At 41.3% G+C, this 24456-nt stretch overlaps 1 protein-coding gene across 1 annotated transcript in view; it reads left to right on the forward strand.

The window, feature by feature from the left end:
- The window catches only part of COLGALT2 (collagen beta(1-O)galactosyltransferase 2), a gene marked incomplete at both ends in the record, with an annotated part of 119067 nt that overhangs the window by 737 nt on the left and 93874 nt on the right, over window positions 1-24456 (forward strand). The window lies entirely within an intron of this gene.

Consider the following 24456-nt stretch of genomic DNA (forward strand, 5'->3'; position numbering starts at 1 on the left):
CGGTGCCAGGTTCCTGCTCCCAACTCAGAGGCTGGAAAAGTGGCTCAAGGTTCTCCCTGGGTGTGGGGAGGAAGGGGAGAAGGGATCAGGACGCAGAGTTTGAGGCTAGTTGGGCCAGCTGTGTCTTCCTAACTACGTCACCACCGTGGGTCCTGTCTCCTCTGAGCGCTCCAAGCTGTCCCGTCCCTGCATCCTCCCGGGACCCATTCCCTGCCGCAGATGCAAACCGCGCGGGGTGCCTTGGGGTGCCTTGGGGTGCCGGCGTCCTGGGGACCGAGCCGCCCCGGGAAGGCAAACAGCTAAGTTTTGTTGCGCTTAGGGTAGAGACTCGGGCCTAGGCCCTGTGCTTGCTGCGGAGGTGGCTGCCCACTTCAACTTTCCCACTTGGTCCTGTCTCCACATCTTTTTATAAAAGCAGGTATCAGAGGGTGAGAAGTTGGTGGCCAGGTGAGCCGCTAAGGGGCCTGTGGAGGAGGAGGTGGGCACTGGCCAGGGGAGATAGGCTGCCAGGTACATGGACAAGAGGCCTCTGGTCTCTTGAGGAAGACAGAGCCCAGGTCACTCTGGAGCAATTTCTGTCTTGTGTTGTTAAAGGGAGCTGTCCACAGACATGACATCCTTAAAGCCACGGTTGGGCAGAAAGCGAAAAGGAAGGATAAAGCAGTAGCTGAAACTGGGAGCCTAATGGTACCTGGTGGGAAAGGTGCAGAGGTGAGAAAGCAAACATGAGATATAGTGCAGCACTGTGCTATACACTGCTTTACTATATACTCTGTTATACGTGACGGCTGCCACGGAGAAGGGCATGTTATGTGGAAAGTAGGAACGTTGGTGCAGTCAGATTTTAAACCAGAAGGATTTTTTTTAACCATTTCAGTACCAAAAGAAAATTTCACAAATGTCAGTTCTTAGACGCTTTCTTCAAAAGAGATGCTTTACAATATTGTCTTGGTCTTTATGCATTGTTTAGTTTTAAAGAACATCACAATAGTTGCTATAGGAAATTAGTGAGGGGGGGAAGTGAGTACCAGGCACAGGTTTTGCTACCTGATGTACAGACATTACCCCTTTTATCATATAGTAAACTTTAAAAAGATACTATCATCCTTATTTTACAAACGAAGAAATTGAGGCTTGGATCAGTTCAATAACTCAGTCACAGAATTAATAAATGGTTAAACTGGAATTTGAACCCAGGTTTGTTTCTAAAGACCACCCCAGAAAGGATAAAGGGAACATGATACAGTATAAGCAAAATGTATATAAAGCTACAAATAAGGAGACTTGAGTTGTTTTGTCACTAGCTTGACATGTAGTTTTGGGCCAGTTGCTTGGGATCCATAGACCTCAGTTTTCTCATCAGTAAAATAAGGGAATAGGAACAAGTGATTTCAAAAATCCTTTCCAGCTCTTGAATTTCATAGATTTTGTGATATGATCAGAATCACTCAGCAATGATTGTACATCCTGAGTTCCCTGGATGTTCCAGATTCTATGGATGTTGGTGTTCTCTTTAGCTGGGTAGTATTCTCAATTCTGCTTAGACCTTAGGGATCTCTTTTCCCTTACCCTTATTCCTGGTCCATGTGACTGTACCTTTATGGTCTGTGTTGGAAAGTAAAGGAAGAAACCCAAGGCTTGGGTAAGGCCTTGGGCAACCCCTGCATTAACCAACCACTGAAGACTCTTCTTTGAGTTCTGGCTTAGAAATCTTATATAATTTATTAGGTAATAATAATAAAATGCCAGTTTTTAAATAGTCCTTTACAGCTTTCAAAGTACTTTCATCAACTAGTTATCTCATTTGATCTTAACTACCATCCTATAAAGAAAGAAGATTATCTCCATTTCATAGAAGATATTGTCTAAAGTAACTAACTGACTGAAGATTATATTTACTTGTTAATTTTACAAATATTTAATAATAAGAGCTCACAGTTCTTCTAAGCACTCTACGTTCATTTTTCTGGTTTCCTCTTCACAATAACCCTATCAGTTATGTCTTATTATTATACCCTTTTACAGATGAGAAAACTGAGGCACAGAGAGGTTGTGCAAGTAATGACCTTCTTTTGTGAGAATCAGGCACTATGCCAGGTTCAGGCTGGAAAAGCTTGAATAAGATGTGGCTCCTCGGGGCTTCCCTGGTGGCGCAGTGGTTGAGAGTCCGCCTGCCGATGCAGGGGACACGGGTTCGTGACCCGGTCTGGGAGGATCCCACATGCCGCGGAGCAGCTGGGCCCGTGAGCCATGGCCGCTGAGCGGGCACGTCTGGAGCCTGTGCTCCGCAACGGGAGAGGCCACAACAGTGAGAGGCCCACATACCACACACACACACACACACACACACACACACAAAAAAAGATGTGGCTCCTCACAGATAAATATGGCTTTGGTTTTTTTTAAAACTAGGCAGTGTAAGGTGATCTGAATGGCATTTATAGCATTTGGGAGAGTGACAAAAGATTTCTATATAAATCAGATTGGGGCAGTTGTGTGGTCATGAAAGGTTTTCTGAGGAGAGTTGACACTTAGTTTGAACTCAGTTTTGAAGGACAAATAGGAATCCACAAAAACCTGGGAAGGAAGGAGGGTTCCAGAAAGAGGGAGAAGCATGGAAAATAAAAAGGTACTGGAACATTAACCAGAGCTTCCTATCAGGGGAGATAAAGTGAGTGGCAGGTCTAAGTTTTGCAAATCTCCAAACTCATTGCACTGTACCCTGGAGCTGCTGACTTCATGACTAGCGCTAGAGGAGTATTTGCGGGCAAGGTGATGGGTTATAACCCTCCAGGAGAGGCAGTACCTCAGTTTAGGATGCTGCAGTTTTGAGGGGCTTCTGCCAATGACTTACTCTAGTCTCTCAGTCCCAAGCTCTCCTCAACATTCTGAGATGCCAAACTGGCTAGTCTCCACTCTGCAAGGCCAGCACATGCTGAGGTCAAAAATGGTCAGTGTCAAAAAATGCCCAGAACTTCATAAAACAGAACCATGTTGAGTATAGAGACTGGGCTGCCCGCTTCCATTTCATCTTATTTTAGTCACTCTGTGCAGACTCTCTCTTCTCATTCATCTGCTTACTTCTAACAATGGCTGGAGGAGCATCTGATAAGACTTCTTTCCTGTATGAGTAATTGAGACCCTGGTTCAATGATCACATTCAGATTTCCCAGTGGTGTGATTTTTTTTTTTTCCCCCTCACCTAAAGTTCTGGACCAGATCTGCACTGAATACCAACAAATTGACCTGAAAGCTTTTTCAGAGGATGAGGGCAGTTATCTCAGTATGAAGTTTATTTGGATTCAGTTGAATTAAGGAAAGTTTATATTTTAGAGATACTTTGTACCGGCAAAAAGGAAAACTTGTCACATTTACCTATCTGATCTTAAAACCCCACCAAACTAATTGTTGTCCTTCAGATATCACAGTTCTGCGATAAGGAACTGAGATAATCCTTGTGTTGTAATTAAAACCAGCACTGGGTTAATGGGGATCACTGCTGTGCTGAGATGAAGGGGACAGGTTGGCATTGTAACATGCGGCAGTGCGCTTGAGTGGGTTCTCTTTAATTCAGTGGAGCCATGAATAGTGGCCTTAGCAGTAGAGGGAAGGCTGACCTCATCCCCCTTCCCAAGCCTATGATTAAGGGGGGCAGTGGCAAGTAACATGATGATGGAAAATGGAGCAGGGCACAAGGAAAAACATTTGACCCAAAAGATACATTAAGTTTGTCTTTTGGAGAGCCTGCTGTTCTGTGTGGGAAGACGGTTGGGATTCACAGAGTCTGTGCAGTCACAAGGCAGTAACTATCGTGTAATTACAGAACAATTTGGGCATTTCATTTGGTAGAGTTTGGAAAAGTAATATGTATGCTAAATTGAAAACCATCATATGGCTTTTAAATAAAGAGATGTTTCTGTTGACATAAACATTAACAATGATGAACTTCTACTTGTTCTCGGGTACTGACCCTGACATTTTGCACACAACTTTGTGGCGTGTTTGGGGATTAGCTTGGATTTATCTCTACATTTTAATGCCCAACCAGTAGCATTTTGGTGAATGTTTAACTTGATACACTAATATAAGTGTGTTTACAAAATGTTCCAAGCTACTAGTAATGCTCGTTTTCATCAGTGGTGAGAATGATGTCACATTTTATCATTACAATCTTGACATTAAGTGGTTATGTTTTCCCTCTAGACAGAAGTTGCAGCTCATGGCTGAAAAAGTATATGTACTTTGGTCTGCTTCTCTCCATTAGTTTATTTCTCTCACCTTACCCCCTCCTTCTCCTTATTTTTCCCAGCCTGGTAGTTTAGTACAGAGGGCAGAGTATGCAGCTTACAGTCAGATAGACTAGGGCTCAAATCTCCTGTGTAATCATGGGCACATCATGAAGCTCTAAGCTGAGCTGCCTCATCTGGAGATGACCAATAATAACACCTACCTCAAAGAGTTATTATAACAAGCAAATGAGATAAAGTATTACAATGTCTTTTATACACATGCTACTAAATAGATAATAGTTGCTATTTCCTATACATCTTTTCCTTTTTGTCTCATCTCCATTTCCTTTCCCTTCGCAAATGAAAATTAAAAAAAAAAAAGTTCAAAAGAAGCTCTGTTTATTTTCTTCCTTCCAACAAAAAGTTATCAGCATAATGGAAACTAACATTCATGGAGGGGCTGTTCTAAACACTTTGGTATGATAACTGATTTACTCCTGACAGCAACCCTAAGTGAGAAGTGTCATTACACTCTTCACTTTACACAGGAGAAACTGAGGGACAGAGAATTTAAATAACTTGTCTGAGGTCACAAGGTTAGTGCACGGTGGAGCCAGGATGCGACTCAGGCAGCTAATGTCGCAGACTGAGTACAGATGCTCTGTTTAAGATCAAGAAAAGACCAATTAGTTCTAGTTTTTGCTTCTGTCAGTTGACCCACCTTAGGAAGATAAGAGTGCCAGTGTTTTCTTTCAAAGAAGAATGGCTCCTTCTGCTTGAATGACACAAGGGACTCAGTGGCTCCCTTCCACTGTCTTGATGATTTTGTCACTTGGGCACTTTCTAGTTACTAAACTCTGTTCTATGTTGGTAGATTTCACAGGAACAGAACGAGACTAAATATGTGGGTTGTACTTAAATATGCAGGTCACTTGCTATGATCACAGCTATATAGCAACAGAGAGAAATTTATCACGTATTTTTAGTGACAAACGAAGAAGGCCGCATTATTCATATGCATGGTGGCTGCAGCATTTTGGTAAGACAGAGGGTCAGTTTTTCAGCCTTTTTAATTAGTGGTATTGGATTTGGTTGACATATAAACTCAACTTTCTTCCAAATAGTAGGAGACACTATCAATCCTCCCTCCACTGTACAATTTCAAAACACAATTGGACCTCAGAATTATATATTTCCTTTGGGTAAAAACTGAAGTCACCTATCCTCTTGCTCTAGTTTAGACAAATCACTTGCGAGTTAGAATGGATGCCTAACTTGTCCTGGATCTATTTTATTAATTGACTTCCATAGGTGGGGAAACCAAAGCACAGGGCAGTTAAGGGATGTTCCCACAGTATATTACATAATGAATAAGTGTCGGAGTGAGATAACGGATTTCTAGATTTTAAACCCTATATGGCTGTTTTAATGTTGAGTATTTTATAAGGAATATAGCTCATGGTTAAAGGAGCATACCAGTTATTCTAAGCAGGGTTTGGTTTTCCGTACTTGTCTTCAACTCCTTTCTCCAGATTCTCCAGATTCTACAGCTAGTGCATGGTGCATGCTTATGACTCCAGGTACGTAAGCATGCTTCCCATGGCCCTCTCCCTTGACTGTCTCGGTGGTCGTAGGAATGAACAATGAAAGCTTTGTAACCTGAAAGGCTGTTGGTTGTGCCTCGGTCCTTTTTCCAACACTTAAATGTCCTCATGGGTCCTATCACGGTGTGGCACTGTCTTCAAGTCTGAGGCATACTATAGTATTAGGACCATTATAAGGCTTATATAGGGACTATAGCAGGACTATTATAAGGTTCATTTCTGCACATTGCTTCAAATAACATAACAATATACATTCGAGTTAAAGTTTGAGAGAAAATGATTAGCCTGTAGTTTGGTTCTTAGTTCTATTCCCCAGTTACCATATTATGAAGAGGTTTCACTATATGTGTTTAAATCATAGCTATTATTTATCAGGAATTACAAAGTGTGTGTATTGTATGTTTTGACGTTTTTATTCTCAAAGGAGTGATCTGTTCATTTAATTGCATTTACATTGTTAGCATATCAAAAATTGCTGCTAAAAGAAGTTAAATCCCTTAGAGTCCTTGTAAGTTTATAGTAATTTAATTATTTTAAGCATTTTCTTTCCTGACGTTTTCTTTTTTAAATTGAAAAAATAATACTGTCCCGTAATAAAACTTCAAAGAGTGTGAATGGGAATACAATAAAAAGTTAATCTCCCTTCCACTCCATACCACCTGCCTGGGGCAACCATTGTTAACAGTTTCTTGTGTATCATCTAGAAACTTTCTGTGCATATACATATATCCTTTTAGGTGTTAACCCAAATGTTGGTTGGCCAAAAAGTACATTTGGTTAATGAATACGTTGTTCAATAAAGTTCTTGGTGAAAATGAGTCTTTTATTTTTACTTAAAACCGAACAAAGTTTTTGGCCAACCTAATAGAAGTAATTGATATCTCCTATTCTGCACAAATGTGATGTTTTTAAGTCAATCTCTCTATCCCAGGTTTTTTAAACTCTGCCATCCCACCTGTACCTATGTCCTGGCTGGCACAGTGAAAGCCAGCTTCACACAACACCTGTTCCAGGTAGTTACTCTGAACCCTCCCTGATTATACCCATCTTGCTCTCTTGTTCTTGTGTCTCTGGCCCCCAGAAATGTGGCCCTTAGCCCATTAAAAAAAAATTTTTTTTTTTTTTTTTGCGGTACGCGTGCCTCTCACTGTTGTGGCCTCTCCCGCTGTGGAGCACAGGCTCCGGACACACAGGCTCAGCGGCCATGGCTCACGGGCCCAGCCGCTCCGTGGCATGTGGGATCTTCCCGGACTGCGGCACGAACCCGTGTCCCCTGCATCAGCAGGTGGACTCTCAACCACTGCGCCACCAGGGAAGCCAAAAAAAAAACTTTTTTATGAAGCATAACACACATCCAAAAAGTGCATCTATCATAAATGTATAACTAGATAACTTTACACAAACTGGACATGCCAGAGTGAGCAGCACCTGCCCCACCAGGCCTGCATTTGTCCACAGCAACAAATGGTTAGCCTAGGAGCTGCTGTCTCCCGGACGTTGTCCAGACAGGTCCCCATCAAGCCCACCCTCTGTGCACTTACGATTGGCCCCTGCTGTCTGGCCCCTGTAGGCATTTGGGTGGTGACCCTTGCTTCCTGCTCAGGCTCCTCAGGAGCCCTAGGACTCGAGTAGTAACTGCTTTCTAGAACCAGCAGGCTTGGCAAGCTGCCAGTGAGTGACCTAGTAGTAAAATGATCAGGATTGTATTACTTTTCCCTCGGCTCTCCATTCCTATGGTTGGAAAGCTGTGCGTTAATGTTCATAAAGGTAAAAACCATCTCGTTATAGGTAGTAATTGAAAAGCCATGCGGAATATAAATAGAGTGGCTGTAATTAATTCACTGGAACTTGCTGGTGTCCAGAGCCATGAAAACGCAGCATTTGTGGTTGGTGACATTAGCAAAGTCTCTTGTATGAATTAAACCTTAGATTTGGCTGCAGGGCATTTCTTTTCCTCTCTAGGAGCACTGGACAGAAATCATTTCGGACTTAGACTTCCCGTAATAGCCTCATGACATCCTACCAAGGCTGAATTTATGATATCATAACACACTTCATTTAATCGAGGCAGTAATTGTTATTATTTAGTTGTTTGTCAAGTTCAGCAAGCTGAAACCTGTCCCTGACTTAATTGGTTTAGCTGATGAGATCGTGTTCCTCTGCAAACATAGTGCAAAGTAATCCTCTTCGCCCCAGAATTTTTTTTTTTTTTTTTGTGGTACGCGGGCCTCTCACTGTTGTGGCCTCTCCGTTTGCGGAGCACAGGCTCGGGACGCACAGGCTCAGCGGCCAGGGCTCACGGGCCCAGCCGCTCCACGGCATATGGGATCTTCCCGGACCGGGGCACGAACCTGTGTCCCCTGCATCGGCAGGCGGACTCTCAATCACTGCGCCACCAGAGAAGGCCCCGCCCCAGAATTTTTGATTAATGTTTCAACACCCCTTAGAAGACGTGCATTTCAAAAACATAAATGATAACTTAAGTGATGATCTTAGGCTACACACCCCTAAGAAGATGCCAGAAGACTGTGTGTGGGACCAGGCCGCTCTGATGAAGCAGCCTCATGAGTACTTGATTTAAGTGATAAATTGCCTACACTGGAAGAATTCTTTACCTCCTAGGTTTGATCACTTCCAAGTCTATTGAGGCACATGTCAGTCTGGAGAGAGGAAGTTCCTTAAATGGAGCTTTCCCCATCTACCACCCTCCCGGCAAAATTCATGTGTTGAAATTCTAACCCCTGAAGATGATGATATTAGGAGGTGGGGGGTCTTTGGGAGGTGCTTAAGTCATGGGAGTGGAGCTCTCATGAATGGGATTAGTGTTCTTATAAAAGAAGCTCCAGAGAGATCCCTCACCCCTTCCACCAAGTGAGGACACAGCAGGAAGTCTACAACCCAGAAGAGGCCCTTCACCAGAACCTGACCATGCTGCCATCCTCATCTTGGACTTCTAGCTTCCAGAACTGTAAGAAATAAATTTCTGTTGTTTATAAGCTACCCAGCCTGTAGTATTTTGTTATAGCAGCCCAAATAGACTAAGATAGCTGTCAAGCCCAAGGAAACCATGAAGGTGGCCCAAAGTACCTACATTTTAGGCAGTAAAGAAATAGAACTCTTACTTTGCATCCCCTTTCCTTTCTGAGACTGACTGTATACATTTTGGAGGTGGGGAGGGCAGTGGGCCACGTCAAGCTTTCCTGTTCTCACAGGGCGAGAGATGATTCTGAGAAAGGGGAATACATGGATGTATGTTGATTGACATTCTCCCTAAAAGTCATATTAAGTGAGAAATTGCCACTTTTCAGGGCCTTGGGAAAGGCAGGATTTTCTGGAGACTAACAGTGGAACTTAAATTCCTGGGCTGTCCGTGAGAAATATGGTCATGGGCATTTGGGGCTATGGCATTTCCAACACAGAGTCCCTTGCTGAACTGCTGGACTGCTTTTTAGTTTCTTGGTTTCCAGCCAGCTCCATAATCTGTCCAAGCTCCACACACCACAGTGATTATGGCTGAGACCCGCCAAGATAGTGGAAAGTTGCTGCCAGGTGGAATCAGGATTTTTCATGTCATCACTGCAACGTTGAACAGTAAGCTTATATGCAGCTCCTACATTGCTGCATTCCCTCTGCTAGAAGCAGGTGGGGTGGGAGTGTATTCAGACAGTCAGACCGTGTCTTATGTTTCAGATGGATTTTGTGGAGTTGGCCTTTAAGGCTCAGCATACTAAAATGTTTTAGAAAATTACAAATCTCCTTTCTGCTTTTCCTCAATCTTGTTAGACTTTAAGATTTACTGGACACATTGATTTCTATCCTAGAAAATTCTCTTTAGCAAGATAAACTATGAATTTCTAAAGCAACAGACTAAAAAAAATTATATGCATCCTTTTATTTATTTGACCATCATGGATTGTCTAGGTGGATAAATTCAGGTAATCATGTTGAAATTAGTAGTTGAGGTGGCCTCAAAGCAACTCAACCCCATTGGTCAAGTTCATTGGCCATGAGTGGACGTGGCCCTCATCACTCTTCTGCTGACCTTTTGCTATAAGGCTGCTGGGCTTCTACTAGTGGTTCCTAAATACTGGTTCATGGGCCAGCTGTATCACAACACCTAGGACATTTGTTAGTTACATAGATTTCTGTGCCCTGTTTCAGCCACATTCAATCAGATGGCCTGTGGAAGGGGCCTGGGAATCTGTGCCTTAAACACGTGCACAAGTAATTTGTATACACTTCTGGGTCTGGGAACTGCAGGAGATGAGCTCCCAGAAGCCCCCATGAAAAATAGGGGGCCCTCATGGAAGGACTGAAAGCTGTATATGTGTCTGAAGTACAGGCCGTGGGATTTTCAAAGCTTGGTAAGTTGTCACACACTGGAATCTTCTAAACTCCAGGTTCCAGATGCGTAAGCAATCAAGAAGGCCAAGGGGTTTCTTATTAAGAGAAGTAGTAATGTACAAGATTACAAAGAAGAGGCTCTGCCAGACAGACATCATCTGTGTTTTTTATTGAGTCGAGCACATGTGTTCTCCCACCTTCCAATAGCGGCTATTAAAAAAAAAAAAAATATATATATATATATATATATTTTTTTTTTTTTTTTTTAAGGCAATGCTCCAGATTACCCATTGTATGAAGTGCCTTGCAGTGGGGCTCAGTATAAAGTGACACTCCCTCAAACCCTTTTCTTTGCTCAGGTATCTCACATCATGAGCTCATTAAGCATTTAGGTTTATAGAAGGAAGGATAGCTATTGATGGACATCTCTTAATAGACTGGAGGGAAATCGAACCAGTGCATTTCCTCCAAATAAATAGTAGTCATGTGAACCACTTCAGTCTCCATATCCCCTCATCTTGATTCTTTTGTTGCTGGTATTTAATTTTCTTACCTTTGATTTTCTCTCTGGCATGCCTTTAAAAATTCCTCCCCTCATTTGGGAGAACAATGAACAGTCTATTAAATTAGCTTAGTTGAAGTTCAGCCTTAACTACATGATATTACAAAGTCTCTAACCTAGTGTCTTCACCGGTTATGAATCCAAAATAGAACTTTTGGGAAATTTACACTATTCGAGTCCGCTGTACAAAAGATTTTTCTGAGTTTGTCGCTGCTGCGTGAAGGTATGTTCAGAGTTGATACAGTAGCATTATTATAAGCTTACCAACAGGCAGCCTTCTCTGGGGATGATCACACCTCCATTGATAAATCTCATACAGTTCCACACCCTCGTTTTATTGTGTCCTTTAGGTGACCGGTCTATCACAAATTCCACTGTAAATGTCCTCAAGTTTATGTGTCCCATTTTCTTTTTAAGTCCTTTTCCTTCCCTGAAATGTGAGCTGCATTCTACAGCTTAATGCCTCCTGCCAGGGAGATAATGATCACCTGGGGAGGAAGATGAGGCCAGGTTCCCCGGGGAGTCTCCGGAACTCTTCCCTCCAGCCAGAAGCAGCCTCCTCCATTTTCCCCACAGTATGCAAATGTCCTCATTTTGTTATTTATGTTGTCTTGTGAAAGGACTGGGAGGCATTGTTCATTTGCTCATGCTGTGTCACTTAGAACAAGCCCCTTATTCCCTCTGGGCCTCAGTTTCCTCTCCGTAACATCAGGGAGATGTGCCAGAGTTGTGGCTCTCAAATGTGGCTGCTTATGAGAATCATTTGATGAGGGTTAAAAAAATACTGATGCCTGGGCCCCACCCCCAGACCACTTAGGTCTGGATCTATGGGGTAGGACTAGGGCAAGTGACATATTTTGAAAACCTCCCAGGGGGTGATAATGCGGAGCGAAACTTGAGAACCTGTGGATGAGACAGATGTTCTCTCGGGTCCCTTCCCGGTCTGACATCAGTACCCCCTTCATGGAGTGAGTGGATCTAAAGAATTTTTATGAATCATAACTCTGCACGATTGATGTTTCCTGGACCCTCAGCCCAATTTTAGATCTTTTTCGGAGTGGCCTAAAAAAAAATATCTAAGTTTTCTCGGAAGCTCATTTGTATATCACCCTGTTGTGTACTGTGCCCAAAGGTGTCCCTAATAGTGTCGTCTCCTGTGGAAGGCCCGTGCCACATGATGACTGAACTGCCAAGGGGACGACGTGGCATCAAGAGGGTGGCCTTGAGGGCACAAATTGGAACTTCTCAGGAAAGGGCTGCGTGCACCAGGTGTAGAGCAGCTGTGGCCGAGGGCTTCCTTCCTGCGGTACACAGACAGAGTCTGCCCCTTGGCTAAGGAGCTGGGGACATCAAGCCCTCTAAGCACATCCAGCCGGGCTGTGGCCGTTCAGGATTGCTTCCCAGTGTGTGTTTTGGTGTGTTGCCCAGCCTCACTTTCAGGCATTCTGTTTCATACTGGTGTAGGGCCTCTAATCACCTCTGGGTATTGGATTTCTGATGTTACTTTTAATGGCTTTGGATTCTAGCTTCTTTTGTTTCTAAATTTGCATAAACAGTGCTGCCTTTGTCCTGTGGTCTTGACACAGCTTCAAAGCCATGACTGGGCATCAAAGATGCACTGGATCCTCATTCCTTAGGCATCAGATTGCAGCAATGCCAGAAGGTGACTGAAGGTTACAGCCCCACTTCTGGGCCAGTTTTCTGTCTCCCAAAGATTAGATGCTGCCAAGTCCCCTTTGATAATGGTGCTGAATCTTAATAGCTTTTCCCAAAGCCTGGGCAAATACTAGTGAACTAAAGGGACACTGCTGGCATTTGTCTGAGGAGGAAAGGACAGTAACTCACTAATATTTACTGAACTCCCCTACCCCATGAGAGGCAGATTATTGAGTCCCACTGGGAAGCATGAAGTCCCAGACCCACTGGCCAGTCTTTGCTGATGTTGGCATGGTGACGGCCAAACTCTCATTTTCCCATGCGTCTTATCAAAATAAAGGAAGTAATTGAACTTTCAGTTATCCATGCATGGATTTTCTGTCTTTTAGATATACAGAGGCCAGCTTTTGATAATGGACCAGTTTGGTCCAACCATCCAGCACCCCCTTGAGTGCTCTCTCTCTCTCTCTCTCCCACCCCCATCTCTCCCTCTCTCTCTCTCTCTGTGTCTCTGTCTCTCTCTCTGTCTCTCTCTCTCTCTCTCTCTCGGTGCCGCCCAATAGTTGTGTGTTTAGACAATGGAGAGTGATTTTTATCTCAGTAACATCCCACATAAGGCATTCCAGTATGAGTTTTATCTGGTTTCTCAGCTGTTGGCTCTTCTGCATCATCTATGCCCTGCCCCACCACATTTTCAGATTTTCTTGAATTCACTACCTTGCCTTGGTCTCCTTAGCTATACCATGAGTGCTGGATAGGCTGATCTTTAAAGATTTTTCTAGCCATAGCATGCTATGAATTTGCAGTTCCACCACTGATACCATGAAAAATAAAACAGCTTACTCTGTTGCCACATTATTTAAAATGCCATTTGGGCCTTTGTTTCTTTATTTGTACTTAGATATAACTTTTCAGTAGTTTTGACTTATCCTTGTCTCATATCCTTGGTGAATAGACTGATGGTTCATATCTACATCAAATTATAAAAATTAAAAAATTTTTTTGCCCTTTGGGATGGTTAAGTTTATGTGTCAGTTGGGCTGAGCATGGTGCCTGGATATGTGGTCAAGAATTATTCAGGGTGTTTCTGTGAGGGTGTTTTTGGCTGAGATTTATATTTAAATCAGTGGACTTTGAGTAAAGCCTTCCATAACATAGGTGGGCCTCGTTTAATCAGTTGAAGGCCTGAATAAAACAAAAGACTGACCTCCTCACGCAACAAGAAAATGTGTCATCACACTGCCTTTGGACTTGAATTGCAACATTAGCTCTTCTCTGCGTCTCCAGCCTTCTGGCCTACCCTACAAACTCTGAACTTGCCAACCTCCATAATTGCATGAACTAATTCCTTAGAATCATTCCACCTCTCTCTCAATAGATAGATATGAAGTAGATATATTATATTGAGGTATATATTATATATATATATATATATACATTCTCTCTCTCTCTCTCTTTCTCTCTCTCTGGCTCTCTAGCTATCTGTTCTATTGGTTCTGTTTCTCCAGAGAACCTTGACTAATACAACCTCTAGCCTGAAAGAAAATACCATCTCTTTCATGAACAACAACAGCCAAAAGAAGGGCTGTGCTGAGAAGAAAAAGAACACAGAGAATTATGTCAGAAGAGATAGTTCCAGATCTGAAAGCTAGGAAAACCATTGCTGTGGGCACCAGGGATGGAATGGTTGTGGCATGGGTGTATATATTGACTTTTCTCATGCGTGCAAAATAAGTAAGTGCAGGTCTTCCCTAGAAGGTCCCCCTTCTTTTTTGAAAAGGCAGAAATAGGAGTTGGACATTTGCCATTGTGATGGGAAACAACATGTGTGTTTGTTCTTTGCAAAAGCTGCTGGCCAGCGTGCATACCTGTGTATTTTGCTCAGTCTGCCGTGTGAGGGAATTAGCTTGCATGTGCACTTTGGGGTTAGAACCTGGCAATGGAAGTCAAGTTTCAGCAGGCGAATGGGCTATTGCACTGAAGTAATAGCTCCTCCCCAGGGAGAGGCTTTACTTCAAAGTGGTGTCATTTACCATAGAGATGTTGAAGATTGGTCCGCACCAACACCTTCAGAGGCCAGGAGCATGAGTGCCTGTGAAAGGCCCTTGTAACATGGAGCTGGTTGGGGCCATGTCCTTCCTTGCTGATGCTTTAATGTAGGAGCAGAAGAAAAAGTTGATTTTTTGTATATAGGCTCTAGAAAGATAAAATCAGGCTCTAAAAAGATAAAATCAGGAGGGCAACAATTTTCTTTCCAAAGAGAGTTCTCATTGGTGTCTCTGACTTATATTCCTGGGGTTCAGCCTCTAAAATCAAATTCTTCCTTTTTTGAACTCAGTAAAAAAGCAGTCCTGCTGGATCAGAATTATCCTGAGAAAGCACTGCTCTTTGGCTGCCTCTCTCAGCTCTCTCTGATCTTGGCTACTCAGCTAATACTCTCAAGCTGCAAGCTAGCTGCCTGCTTTCCCAACAATCTAGCACCAGCTGTTTTGAGTTTCTGAAGTAAGATTTTTTTCTAGGATGCTTTCATTACCCCGGGGTTCAGGCATGGTAGCGTAAAATGCGCTAATGAGTTTTTCTTCTGATATAACAGTAAATGTGAGTTAAGGCACAGAAGGTCAGTTTCTGCCCTGTAGTGAAGTGGATTTTGAAGCTTTTCCTCTCTTCTGTGTAACAAGGTATCTGAGATTTGGTGTTGCTTCCCCTAATCTGTGTATCATCTGTCAAGTTTTAGATAATAAATTTCACTGACATTCCATAGCTTTGAGCTAGAAAGCAAATAGTTTCTCTAAAAGGAGCACTTCATCTTTTTGATGTCAAAGGAGAAGCAGATAAATAAACCACAGTCTGTGTTTCACCTTCTGAAATCATTTCTCCGTAGCAGATTTTTGGGGTTCTAGTTAAATCTAGTTAGCTAGAATCTAGTTTGAGATTCCAGTTAAATCTCACTACTTTTACTCCTATTCTTACTAACATCATAGATTTGGCTCCATTTTCTCTTTTCCAATCCTTTCTTTTTCAGTTTTTCAAAGCAGCATTTTTCTAGGTAGGTCTTAGTTAGTTTATTGATGGATTGATCTGTTTATTTAAATATAGAATTAGCAGTACTAGAAATGCAAGTGTCTTATCTGAAATAATTAGGAGAAGCTGTTCTTCGCATCACCTTGTAAAAAGTGATTATGAATTTGAAAAATCCAGACAGATAATTCTTGTTTTCAGCAACTTAAAAAAAACTGTATTTGCCTTCCTTGGCCTTTGATCCCTAAGAAGACCAAGGTTACACATGGCTATGGTCTGTAGTTAATTTCACCCTGGGTGGTAAAATAATACACTGAGGTTTCCAGACCCCTGAACAATCAACTGGTAATAAGTGAGCTCATTTTTGGTTGAAGAGTTGCATATGTCATTGTCTCAAAAGACACATGGGCTGCAGATCCTGTCTGGGGACCTGCTTCCAAATACTTGTGTGAACTCCTCCCAGCTCAGTTTGCACTTGGCCTTAATCTTACTTTTACACTTCAAAGAGCTTGAGTGCTGCATATCCCCAACTAAGTAGATAGTAAAACAAAACCAGCAACCTATTGTTAAATGAAAAATGAAAGGGACAACAGTAGTCATTTTATGATTCTTTTCATCTAATTCTGTCACTAAGAAGAAATTCATATATTTTTTCAGGCTCCATAGAAAAGTAGAAAGCTTTGATTATTTCTTTTAAAGTGTTTTAAATATTGAAGTAATATGTAAAAATATAAGGTGTATGGGTATTTGCTTGCCTTACCTTAAAGGCCTGCTTTTTTAATAGTGAACTAACTGTAACCAGTGGTATGGTAACCAACCTCCATGGTGGCCCCCAAGGGTCCGTGCCTCCTGGTACTCACTCTTTCCTAGTCTCCTCCCATGCCGACTCACATGGCCAGTGGCATGGGTGGGAGTGAGAGTGCGTGACTATCGAATCATAAAAGGCAAATCATAAAAGGCATTGCAGTTTCTGCCCCAGTCTTGTGGATTGCTTGCCCTGAGGGATGTCCCCCATGCCATGAGGACATCAAAACAATCCCAAGGGGCTTCCCTGGTGGCACAGTGGTTGAGAGTCTGCCTGTCAATGCAGGGGACACGGGTTCGAGCCCTGGTCTAGGAGGATCCCACATGCCGCGGAGCGGCTGGGCCCGTGAGCCACAACTACTGAGCCTGCGTGTCTGGAGCCCGTGCTCCAAAACAAGAGAGGCCGCAATAGTGAGAGGCCCACACACCACGATGAAGAGTGGCCCCCGCTCGCCGCAACTAGAGAAAGCCCTCGCACAGAAACAAAGACCCAACACAGCCAAAAGTAAATAAATAAATAAATAAAATTTAAACTGTTGATTCATTCATGTAATTAAAAAAAAAAAGATTCATATACTTTAAAAAAAAAAAAAAAAATCCCAAGGAGAGGTCCATGTGGAGAGGAACTAAGGCCAGCAACCAACAGCCAGCATCAACTTGCTGCCATATGAGGGATCCACCTAGGAAGTCAGTCTTCCAGCCCAGTGCGGCTTTCAGATGACATCTATTTACAAGCTCATGAGAAACTTCAAGCACAGATGTCCTAAACAGCTGACCTACACATCTAAGAACATAAGCAATGTCATTGTGTGAGATGCTGGGTGTACAGATATAGACTCTGCATCCATGGAGCTTCTGTTGTACTCGGGGAGAGCAATGACAGACACAAAATAAACAAACCAGATGATTTTAAAAGATGTGTTAAGGAGAAAGTAAAACAGGATAATGGGGTATCGATGAAGTGCTTGGATAGAAGAGTACTTCATATATAAGGTGGTCAGAGAAGGGCTTTTTGAGAAGGTGATACTTGAGCCAAGCCCTGAATGATGAGAAGGAGCCACCTTGGCAAGAGAGGGTAGGACTGGAGAAGAGAAGGGGAACCAGGCAGATTCCTAAATCAGAGAAAGGTTACACTTGTTGGAAGAAAAGAAGAAGGCTGGTGTGGCTGATCTGTCTTGGACTTAGGTCAGATTTGCCCTCTAAATGGCATACCATTCTTCTTTGGGCTTCTTTTTGGGGAAAATATGGTCAGTTTTCAATATCATCAATAATAGTATAAAGTTTTTATTTTAATTCTTATCAACCTGTGTAACTTATACAATTAAACCCCCACCAGTTAGTGGAAATAAATGTGCTGTAAACCTTTGAGTATTACGTCAGCAAATTCTCTACTTTTTCCCTGCATCCTGATTACACAGTGGAATGTTCTCAAAAGACTTTTTTTTTCTTCTTTCTGTATGTCACCAATGGCAATGCCATTACTAGTAGGATTCAGGGGGCGGTATTCATAAAAAAATTAAAGTGCTTTGTTTTAAAATGACAAAATAAAACTAAACACAACATATAACCCCAGCAATAAATGAAGACGTTCTACACAGCCATCCAAAGAGTCTAAAAAAACAAGTGAATGCTGGACATCGCCAGTTCTGCATATACCTCTTTATTAAACCATAGATTAGGAGTGTTGAAAGAATGCACTAAGCTTAGGGCATGCATCACTGAGTGTTAGTCGCATACTATTTGCTGTACTTTGTCTTCTTGAGGCATGAAGCACAATTTTGCAAAAATACGGATCAGTGTTTTAGATCCTGCTCTGTATCTTTCCGTGGAAATCATTTGAACACAGTCCACTTTTGATGTCCTCGGTCCCTCTGTTAACATCACAGCATATCTCATCTTCATTATAAAGAACATTTCTCAGGTCGTCTCTAGGTTAAACAGAGCAATTTGTTTTGGGTTTGCTTCAGTCTGTGCTTAATTTCTGAGTTGCAACTGTGGAATATTAAACCCCTTAAAAACTCCTCTATCCGTTTCAAATGTTTGAGGCTTTGATTTCTTTATCTCCTAAAACAGGAATGAGACCACCAAACATAAAGAATGTGAATTAAAAACAATCTGCTTTTGTTGAGTATTTATTCTCTTTTTATTCTTCTACTTTGTCAATTAATGTAACCGAGAGCTATGTCAGGCTCAAGTACAGACAAAGGCTACTGATTACTGATTTAAAAAGAAAAACTCTGCAAATCAATATTCGAGTTATGTTTTCTGCATAAACCCATTAGTTCTGTGCTGGAGAAAAGTCTCAATGGGTAATTATTTCAGACCAGTGAGCTCATAGCTGTCTGCTTGGCAAAGCTCAGCTCTGGTTTCTTCATGAAAAATACGATAACTGCCAGGATTTTTCTGTCTCATACCTGAGTCCTCACAAGTGCTGCTGTCACGTCTTAAGATTTAGCTTCTTAAGTCGATGACATTTCCTCTGCCTCTCATACAGTGTAACCACGAAGTGAGTTGATACTGAGAAGCCAAAAATCAGAGCAGAGAGCAATGATTTAATGATTTCAGAAGTGAGAGGCACATTTATGGGGACTGTGAGAAAGGATTTGAGCCGTTCAAATTCAAATGTTCAAATTTAAGATGTTTCAAAATCTAATCTCTAATAAAGTAATAATTATAATCTGGTTTACTTTAAGCAGATACATGGTTCCACAGAGATCTCTTGTTTTTTAAAAGCTTCCCCATCTCCCCTACCTTTGGCATTCTTACTGCTTGCTTCTGGCAGAAAAGATTTCTTCCTTCTCAGTTTATTCTGATCCCTGCTGTCTGGAGCATCTTCCAGCATAATAATTTATGCCTTTGAAAGATCACATATTTGGTTTTATAGGGGCCTCTGTGTCCAATTTGGCTTTAAAATATCTTAAGCTTTTTCACTTAGGTAATTTGTGCAGTAATTCTATGTATATTTTATTAAATATCTAGACTTTGAAGGTAAAGTGAAGAATGTGTGTAGTCTGAAAAAGGGTTATACTGTTCCTTGATTTTATTACCAATGAGAAGTTTCCTATGAATGAAACCATTGTTAAGATTTGTTTTCCATCTTGTTTACTTTGCTTCTGAAGATGTTTTGAAACCTTGATTTCTGGGACTGGAATTCTTTATATGCTTCCTAGGAAGGGAAATATAACATGCCATTTAGAATAATTAATACCAGAAAAGCAACATCCTTCTTACCCCTATAATACTGTAGTGGAACAAATCATCCATCCCCCCCAGTTCAAACATAATGAGATGGGAAGAAGAGGTGTTCATTTTGTACAAGTTAAATCTCTCAGATACAATTTTTAAAAGTAGTTTTATTGTTCTCAAATACATATGGTAATTAGGGTAATGCTATTGTTATCCTTAGAGAAATCATTAAATTAATATATGGCAGTTGTCTGCTTAATATCTTTATTGTTGATATATGAATTAGTTTTCTAAATAGTTTATTATCTTATATAGTACTCTGCAATATAGTACCCTTCACTTAATCGTGAGAGCTAATATTAATTGGATACTTACGGTGTACTGAGCATTATGATAACACTTTCCACGAGTTAACTCATTCAGAGCTCACAACAACCCCATGAAACACCTATTATTAGCCGTAGCCTCATCTGACAAAGGGGAAACTTGAGACAAATTAAGATTTTTCCAGAGCCATAGACTTAGTGACAGAGAGTGACCTGACCCAGGCCAGAGGCAGATTGACTTGGAAGTTAAGCAAGCTTAAGTTTCAGTCCCCCCGCTGGGGTCCCATTGCAATGTATTCCCATCTGTTTTGGTAAAACATGCAAAGGGAAAATATTTCATCAGCAATGGGCTAAGACCACGTAGCCAACTTGCCCTCCATCCCTCTTCCCCTTATTTCGGGTGGCGATAGAGTGGCAATGGTTGTATCTGGGATCTGGTTAAGAGGAGGCTGACTTGGGGATGCACTTAGTTTGGGGATAGTGGGAAAAATGTGGTTCGTAGTCACTTCCATGTATAGTTTATTACTCTTGTGGTCCACTTGACACACAGGTGAAGGACCAAGGGTTCTGCTGCGTAGCTGGTCTCAGAAGTAAGTGAGGTGCCGAGGAGCAACAATAATTGAAACTTGTCTCTGGAAAATACTTCCAGTCATCAGACATGAAAACGTTTAAGTGGATGATTTAGTTCTCTCGTAAATTCCTGGGCAAAGCAAAACTTCTCTTCTGTTAGAAACATACTTGGTAATATAGTGAATACAATTGAATATAATAGTGTCCGAAGCTATTGGACACTTCCTTTTTTCTATGGGAACCACATGGAACAGAATATATCAGAATTGCTCTCTGAAGAGCACAACCAGAGGCAGTGTGTCTGAATACATGGAAGTTTTCTGCATCCCAACACCTCAGCTTGTGTTCTAGCAGACCGAAGGCATCTTGGCCTCACAAAGTCTGGCAGATCCATTTGAAAGGGCATTCAGAGCTGTTAGCAACACAGTGAAATGGCTTGAGAACTTTCTACATTATTAATAATAAAAAGCAAATTCCAGCCAACCTTAGTTGAGGAAAGACTAAAGTATATTTCTCTTCTCTTTATACACGAGATACTGTAAAATAATTGCCATATGAAGAGGTGATCAGAGTTTTTTATTAAATTTTTGTATTGAAGTATAGTTGATTTACAATGTGTTAGTTTCAGGTGTACAGCACAGTGATTTGGTTATATATATATTACATATATATTCTTTTTCAGCTTCTTTTCCCTGATACAAAATATTGAGTATAGTTCTCTGTGCTATACGGTAGGTCCTTGTTGGTTATCTATTCTATATATAGTAGAGTGTGTATGTTAATCCCAAACTCCCAATTTATCCCTCCGCATCCCTTCCCCTTTGGTAACCATAAGTTTGTTCTCTATGTCTGTGGGTCTATTTCTGTTTTGTAAATAAGTTCATTTGTAATTTTTTTTCAGATTTCACATATAAGCGATATCATATGATGTTTGTCTTTCTCTGTCTGACTTACTTCACTTAGTATGATAATCTCTAGGTCCATTCACGTTGCTGCAAATGGCGTTATTTCATTCTTTTTATGGCCGAGTAATATTCCATTCTGTATATGTGCCACCTCTTCTGTATCCATTCATCTGTCGATGGACATTTAGATTGCTTCCATGTCTTGGCTATTGTAAATAGTGCTGCACTGAACATTGGGGTGCATGTATCTTTTCAAAGTAGAGTTTTCTCTGGATATATGCCCAGGAGTGGAATCACTAGATCATACGGTAACTCTATTTTTAGTCTTTTAAGGAACCTCCATACTGTACTCCATAGTGGCTGTATCAATTTACATTCCCACCAATAGTATAAGAGGGTTTCACACCCTCTTCAGCATTTATTATTTGTAGATTGTTTGATGATGGCCATTTTAACAAAAATCTAAGAACATAAGTTCATAGAAGTATGTCAGGTAGTTAATAAAATGTTTTTTTCTGGATTTTGGATGTTTGTGGCATTTCTCAGCCTTTGAAAATTTCTTATAATGACTTGATTATAAAACAAGTTTATTAATGTGTTATAATTATTTATACAGTAATTTTCTCATTCTAAGTAAATATTCGCTTTCATACTTAATTTTACATTTGGAATCTTGTATTCCTTTTCTTAAAGTGGGTTCCCCCCAAGTTATATAAGCTCCAAGCCCCACAAAACCTTGATTCAATACTGCTGAAGCCCTGAGATTTCAAACCCAACTGCTGCCCTTTTGCACCCCTCTACCACTTGAGTGGTACAAACTGTCCCTTTCAAACCTTGTTTTTACTTTTGATTGTCTCACAAACCAGCTGTTCTTTCAATTAAAGTTTCATGTTAGAGCTTTTCTGAATTAATGAAGTTTATCCTTATTTAACACTGAAATCTCACTACTGAAAAAAAAATCCCCACACTTGGAGTTATAAATAGTATTTCAACACCCACCTTCATGTCCCACAGTAAAATGCTTTGAAAACATTCTGTCCGGCTGCTTTGCCACACGGCATGGCAACTTGCAGGACGACTCACCCTACTCCAGGCTTGCTATATAATTCCCTCCTGGATCTTTGGTGTCATTCAGGGAATGATAAAAATTTTAGTGACTGATAATTTATAACCACAGTGGACATTTTAAAATCATCTTGACTCTGAGATAAATGTAGTAAGTAAGGGTTCTGTAGTCCATAAAAAAACCATTTTGTCACATTTTATGAACTGTATATGACCTCAGAAACCACCATGGGCCTATAAATAAAGCCACCCATGACGGTATGAGGTTTGGAGTAAGAATGCATTTTCATAGCATCACCTTTGACGTTTTAAGAGCTTCAGCATATTCACTGAAGTTAATAGGTTGTCAAGAAATTATAATGAGTTAGAATTTCTGTTTGACTTTCACATACATCTATGATGTCTGCAGCTGGGACTCAGGATATTTTCATAGTTTCACATAAATAACCTTTTACTTAATTCACCAAATCCTCTACACACTCAGAAGGTGCCCTGAAAACAGTGTGACTTGTCATCTGCCACTGAAGCCTCATTTCTTCACATCAGCCACATGGCTTCTTCTGCAGCTTGTTTTCTAACTTTCAATATAATGACTTCACGGCCCAGGGGCGGGGACTTGCTCTGTGGATTTCAGAACTAAGAATGTTCCACATGTACCTATGCAGGGAAAATGAGCAAAACAGTCTGCATTTCACCAAATTAGAAGATATGCAAATACATGGAGGTATACTTTTATCTCTTCATTCACCAAAGATGTCAATAATCTTTCTGATGGCAGGAATTCTGTTCTGAAAGTGAGTAAAATACTGCCTCTCTCTACCCTTTAGAAGCCCAGCATCACAAAAGAAGCCCAGGGGGTTCAGAAACGAGGCAGTGTTCTGAGAGCCTGGAGGGGCACTGAGGCAGAGTTGGAGAGTTCGGTTATGGCTCCATGTTAACGGCCATCCAGAAAAGTGCCAGGATTAGATGTGTATTTACCTTGCATTTACATAGGATGCCCTGCTATAAGGAGCCTTCAACTCTCACTCTGCCATGCCCTCTACAATCTGATCTTTGTCCTCTGTAAGACCTCATTGATCCTACTTGCTACCAAAGTCCCTTTTGTTCTTCAGTTCCTTCTAGCCTGGCCCAGTTGCAGATACCTTAGATTCCCTTGTCTTTTTTTGTTTTACTCACCTAGAAAAAAAACAATCCCAGATCAGTCTTCCTGCAGTCTCTACTTTGGGGTCTGGTTCATTCCCCTCCTCATTTCCCTAACACACACTCATGCTAATTTTGCCGCACGAGTTGAGCTCTCTACCCTCAAGTGGGCCCAGTGATTCTTCTGTTTCCCAGTTAGTTGTTCTTGTTCTGTTCTCCACTCTTGTAAGTCTACTTACTCCATCATCTCCACTGACGTTTTCAGCATATCACCTTGCTTCTGAATTCAACAAGAAAATGGAAGCCATTTGATGACCATGGTTTCAATTTCCTTGCCTCCTTTAATCCTATCTGGATGGAAGAGAGATTTCATCTTGCCTAAAGTAAACTCAGTTTCTGCTCTGGATCCCATCCTCTTCCTTGACTTTATCGTCCCAGTAGCCTTTATCTCATCTTCTTCCCCTTAATTTAGCATTAATTCAGTGGATGTTTATTTCTCACTTGTTATGTTTTAGACTTGGGGATACGATAGTGTTAGCTCTCAAGGACTTAGAGTCAAGCTGTTTGAGAGAATGGTCTACATTTGCCACTTTTGCATTCTCACCTGCATTCATTCCTCCTCTGGTTTCTGTAATCTGGTTTCCCTAACCTCCTTTCCATTGAAAGTTTCCTCGCCAAGATCACCAGCAATTCCAGTCATTAAATCCAGTGGCACTTTGACAACTTCTATACAGTGATCTTTCTGCTGCATTCCATCATGTGGACCACACTTTCCTTTTTTATAACAGTGTCTTCACTTGGATCCATAATTCCTCTCTCTTAAGAATTCCTCTTAATTCTAACTCATTATAATTTCTTGACAACATTTGAACTTCAGTGAATATGCTGAGGTAATTTTCTTCTTACCTTGTTGTCTTCTCTTTGGCTTACTTCTTTCTCACTTCATATTCCTTAAAAGTGGTGTTTCCCAGGGAATCTAGATTGGACCTTCTTCTCGTTGGACAACCTCACCCTAAATGGTCTTGTCCATTCCTGTAGCTTCAGTTA

The sequence above is a fragment of the Hyperoodon ampullatus genome, assembly GCF_949752795.1.
Source record: "Hyperoodon ampullatus genome assembly, chromosome: 2".
In the NCBI taxonomy this organism is placed as follows: domain Eukaryota; kingdom Metazoa; phylum Chordata; class Mammalia; order Artiodactyla; family Ziphiidae; genus Hyperoodon; species Hyperoodon ampullatus.